Here is a 6,000-nt window from a genome sequence, read left to right on the forward strand (position 1 = left end):
GCATTTAGCGGCATTATGCATCGTCCAGTTTTATTGGAGTAAGGGAAGCACTTAAAAGTTTTCTAACTTGGATGAGGCAGTATTGTATCTTTTTCAAATTAATCAAAATGATCAAACAAACAGTATGTACCAATTTAGAGCGGGCATCTCTGTGCAGCCAACATGACATATGTTCTGTGGTTCCTTAACTGCAAGTTTTTTCTGCTACTGTGTCTTGCCAGTCTTCCTCACTCAAGCCACAGGCTTCGGAGAAACAGCTGAAATGGGAAACTAAGAGAATGAGTACCTGATAAGGAAGAGGGAAGTAGGTCCGGAGTAACGTTACTTGGGATGTAGGATTCACTATGGAATGGTGGATCACATGAGAAGCATTGAACATGTTACTGGTTTTGTGTAGAAATTTTGGGTTCGCCACATTTGCCATGTCTCTCACCAGCACTCCAGCTGTTCTCGCAGCTGATGAGCTGTTGCGGAGAGGGTGGAAGTAATCTATCGTGAGTGGGCATGAGCTGCCTAGGAGTAGACCTCCCCACTGCCTGTGAGATTTTGTGCCCCAAAGCATGAGAATTGCTGGAGTGGAATATCCTGTGTTAATGTAACCGTGGATATTCTGGTTCACTTACAAATCTATATGTCTTTATGGATACTACCAAATTATTGTCCTTGCTGATGAAACAACTTACTCTGGAAATGAACTATGGGATTGAAAATAACACTTTTCTTTATCCCTTAACAAAATGGGCAGTACTTCCCCATGCCTAGAAGTGAAAAAGATAAATCCGAAAGATCTCCAGTCCATAGATTTGGAGATGGTTTATAAGATGAAATGATTAAAATTCAAACTATACAAAAAGATGATGTATCCAGTCCAACAATTCTTACTGGTGTGTGTTGTGGTCTTGCCTATTTAGGGCTTATAATATACAAAGTAGTATGCCTTAAAATAATGGAGATTATTTCCCCTCCTCATAGCCTAGACTAGGACCAGAGTTACGTGGCCCTTTTAGATAAGGGGGGGAAAAAAAAAAAAGAAAAAGAGGGAAGAGCTGAAAGACTAAGGTGGTCTTTACAGTAATGAAAATAATAAGTAGGCTGGGCTATCTTCAGAGAGCAAATGTTTTGCTTTCCCACACTGAATTCTAGTGTCGACTTCCCCGAAAAGCATTTCCACATAGAAAGAAACTGTCCTCACCTTGAAGCCCTGCAGCCACGGCGAGCGTTATCTGTGCATTATTTAAAGCACAGCACGCTTCAGCCCCAAGATTCCAGTGCTGTTACTCACTGAATTAAAATCTGATCCAACCGTAAATTAAGTGCAGGAAGAGTCTAGCTTAGTTAAGTGTGGATTCTTTTTCCTCCTGGCTTCATGTAGCGCCTTCAGGACGTGATGATTCTCAAGGTATTAAATTCTTTGAGATGAAGCAGAGGTTTTATATATTTTTATGCAGGTCCTGCTATGGTGGGACCTCATTTCTAAGATGGACCTGCAGCCTCCTGTGACAATGGAAGTGTTGCTTTAAATACAGGACGAGCAGGAGAGATCCAGGTTGCCTGTACTTTTCCTCAAGGCGACGGTATCCTCATGCTAGCTAAAAAAAACCTGTGGGACTTTTGCTGGTCTTACGGTGAATAAATATGAAACTCCTGTGCCAGTTCCTGGGAATTGGGGTGTGTCTTTATCTGTGGGCCTGTCTGACCTACAACTGTAGGGGGATTTCATGTTCGTATTTTTTATGTGACTCGCTTAATACAGTGACAGAGGAAGAGGGGAGAAGGCACCAGTGTGAACGGCCAGCATGAATAAGGTCTTACAAGGAGACGCGTGGTCGCTTTGTAGAGTGCTATGCGTAGGACCTGCTATGTTTAGGCTTTTAAGCATAGGCAGATATAAATGCCTGCCTTAATTACTTGTAGTGGTATGAAACCCTTTTTTTTTTTTAAAAAAAAAAAAAGTTTAGTGGTTAGAGACAGCCTATCTGCTTGGAGGGCTAGACTTGACCTCGCACCTTCTGGATGGGCGTGTGTGGGCACCTCGATAAAGCTTTTGGCAGAGCCAGCAGCTTCCTCTAGGCAAGAGCACTGGAGAGCTGCTGGGCGACAGCCAGCATTGCATTGTCCAGGTGGTCTCTTCAGCTCCACTTTTATCTGCTGGTTATGTGCAATTATCCATTAAACGTTCTTCATTAAACACATTATTTCGTTTGTCTTTGCTGACCCTTTCCAGGGCTTGTGCATCAGTGTCTCCTTGGAAATAAGTTTTTAAAGGGGCGGAGGTGAGGGTGACTTTCCGTGAGCCGCTAGACAGCATGAGTCCGCTGCTTGTTTTATATAGCGTGGGCAGACTGAGCGCAAGAGGCAAATGCATGAAGTCACCCGTTTATTTTTAGGTTGAGAATACGAGTGTGTGTTTCTGGGAGGGATGCTGACTATTGGGAAGCCAGAATTAACGTTTACTTTAGATAAGCTCTAATATTGACTAAAAATAGAAGTCAATTTATGTATTGTTATAGACATCCTTCAGCAGGATCCTGATGGTTTTCAGAAAGCCCTTTGTGGCTGCTGGAATGGCATACTATAGTTAGGGAATCAAATAAACGCGGTGGGCAAGAGGAGGTAAAAATAACTTCAGTTCATGCCCTTTTGACAAGGTGACAATTAAACTTTGCTTATATATATATATCTCTTGTCACTGCTGCTGTCAACTAATTGCGAGCGTAAGTTTGTTGAATGTATCGTACTGGGATGCCTGGACTAATTTAGCATGTGTCAAGGAAGGCAAGGCAATTAAACATAGTGCCTGACTGATTTCGTGCGCACTGTGACCAGCCCAACCAGGCTGGTCCCAGTGTTGTTGGTGATGCTGAGGAGAGAAGAATGTCTTGCTTTCACCTGGGACGTGCGGGTCTGTAAGCACTCACAAGGAGGGTGGGGAAGCATCACATACTCCTCATTTTTTCCAAAGGTTCTGCTTTTCTCTGAAATCAGAGATGAGGCTGAGCTTGGACTGTTTCATTCTTAGGGAGGAGCCTGTACCAGAACCCTAGTCTCATATCTTGGGTGTGACAGTCGCACTCTCCATTTTGGAAGATGTCCCAAGCCTTTTCTAACATTGGTAGTTCCACCTGGTCAGTCCTCATCAACTGAGCGAGGGGGCTAGGAGCGTACAATTTTGTTTTCATAGAGTGTTGCTAGAAGTGACTCAGTAGAAACCAGCAGGTGAACCACAGAACTGTCATATCGACCTCCAAATTTGTCTTGTTTTCTTGCTGGTCTATAGGATGGCAGGGCTGTTGCTGCCAGATTCCTCCCAGAATCTCTCTTATACCTGGGCCAGTCACTGAGGTGCGTGAATAATGTCACTCATCGACAAGAGAGCCTGCTGTGTTGCCGCAACGGCTGTGCTTCTCTCTTCGCATTAGTTGTAGTGAGTATCACTCGGGGGATTGCAAATTCCTTGCCTCAATTCCACTGATTCAAATTGAATTATATCTGCAAAACATCTTGTCCTAGAGAGTGGAGGGGTTGAGGTTTGTTGCCTTTTTGTTTTGGTTTTTTTTTTTTTTCTTTTTTGTTGTTTGGGTTTTTTTTCATCACTGGCATCAACACAGCATCCTCCTTGCTATCCGGATGCCCAAATTCAGTGTTTTTCACCTTACTAAGCTGGATAACTATGCCTCTTCTGGCATCTCTCATGCCGATAACAAGTCCTATGGAGTCCCACGGTTTACTTTGCTGAACTGCTGTGTGTATATGAAGCACACACCAAATTAAGCCATAGTGCATTAGACAGTTTAGGAATAACTGGGTTACAGAAGTAGCCTGTTTATCCAAAATTATTTGGTTAAGGGCTCAAGCTTTGACTGCCAACGCATGCAACTGCAAAAAGTGTCTTTTCTGTGGGGGTAGAACAGGTTTGGATCTCTCAAAGATGATAAATAGGTTATTGTCCACCTGAACTTTTCACACAAGCAGCGTATGATAGTTAACATGTGGAATAATAAACATTGAGTGGCCACCTAATGGAAAGCAGATGTGCCAAGAATGCCAAGCAAAACCTTTGAAAGCTGCGATGTAAACTGGACCTTTCGACAAGTGGCCAAAGCTTGTGTGACCACCGGGGTCTCAGAGTAATAGATTTAGGAATGGAGGCTAAATAGGAAAGTAGAGACACTCCATCGATGTATAAATCAGTGAGATTTAGTATCCTGTAGAGAAGTGGTGGATCACAAGATCTACCATGCGGCCAGTATTTCATGACTTTCTAGTATCTAGTACACATTTCCCACTTGTGATTTTTGTTTTGATGTAGTGAAATGAGATAAGAGACAAAATCCACTTTCATTAGGCTTAAAAAAAAAAAAAAAAAAAAAATCTAAACAGTCCAGATCCATTAAAGTTTCTGGGAACCTTTCCCTGAGTTTCAATGGGTTAGGTCCAAGCTGTTGAAAAGGGTCTCTATCACCAGAGTTTCACTAAAAAGGGAAAATGAAATGAAGAACATAATCAGCAATCTCTTTAATGAAATACCTGACAGTTTTGTCTTAAGCTGTAATTTTAGAGAAAACAAAGGTACATAAATTTAACTGTATGTAAGCTGGGATAATCTTTAAGTCTAGTTAATTCCACTTAGAGTAAGATTTAAAACTCTCTCTCCCCCGAAGTAGGATAAATCCTGGTTTATAATCCTGTATTTGTTTTGCAGGTCTGCTCATCGGCTAGCCCTTGGAAGACGGTCAGAGCGCAGCTAGTGGGAAGGGTTAGCGCTCTCTGAAGCGGCGGTTCCTACGTGCTGCGGTAGCGCTGCTGACATACAGGCTGCAGCGTGGCTTCCCCCGCCTCGGGGAACCGCAGACTCCGGCTGCGGGGGCTTAGCACTTGGGCGTGCGCAGCGGGGAAGCGGTGGGGTTGCGGCATGGGAAATGGCGCTTGCAGGATTTCGTTTACAATTCATCCTTTTCACCGCAAGGTCGCAGCATGTTGGTTTTCCTTTATGAGACTGTCCCGTTGTCCTGGGGATCCTTTGGAAAAAAGGGGAAGAGCCGCCGGTGGTTTGCAAAGCAGATACCGACTGAGGATAGGGCTAAGCTACTTAAGAAAACTGTGATAAGGATCCATTGTGTCCCTGTCTCAGATACGCACATTCCTGTCAGCCTGAGGTTGATGTAGAAGCTGCATTTTTTGTGGCAGGTCTAATCCCTTCCTGATGCTGGACAAAGAGCAGTAATCAGTAGGGGGATTTGATCTATCATTTCTCTTTGATGTATTTCTCCAGGGAGCCTAGCGCTTTTTCCCAGAAGTCCCAAGGCTGGCAGTAAAGAGTCAGTCCTCTGGAAGAAAGAGCTTTTTTTTGGTGGAAAGTTATAATTTCAGCATTCACCTTTACTTATAATCCCCATGAGGTTATTAAGAAGATCGTGGAGAAAAGCTATAGGCTCGGGCAATGCCTTTCGAAAGCTAGCGACGCGTTTTTTCTCCAACTTCTTTGATACATTCAACAGCCTCGTCTCGTCTGAGTTTAAAATTCAGCCATGGGGGAGAGCTCATTTGTTAGCCAAGAAACATCAAGTTAGATGAGAGTGGGATGATGCTGGCAAGCAAGTTCAGTTAAGAACATATCAACCTTCTTAAGTATGGGAGTATGCGTGAGTTACCTTTTAGAGCTACCATCATATTTTTGGCTCTGTTTCAGTGACCATTTAGGAGGTACTCACAAAGGCTAGCTCTGGTGTAGTGAAGTTAGCAGTTCTGGAGTTCCTTTGTAGTCAGGGGTGAGGGAGGGTTTTGTCTCTTGACCATTTTTGAAAGCCCAGCTTCAGGTGCTGAGCAATCTGGATTGTCCACTGGCGGAGCTTCACTTCCTTAACCATAGCTCTCGTACCTGGACAACCGGTCCCCTTCCTCACAGTGGTCCTGATGGGCATCTGTCAGTAGAGAAGAAGGAAACGGAATTTCTTCATTGTTTCCCTTAAGAGAGGCCCTGTGGGGCAGGCGCAGCTATCT

The sequence above is a fragment of the Phaethon aethereus genome (genome assembly GCF_964289735.1).
Source record: "Phaethon aethereus genome assembly, chromosome: 2".
NCBI classification, from domain to species: Eukaryota; Metazoa; Chordata; class Aves; order Phaethontiformes; family Phaethontidae; genus Phaethon; species Phaethon aethereus.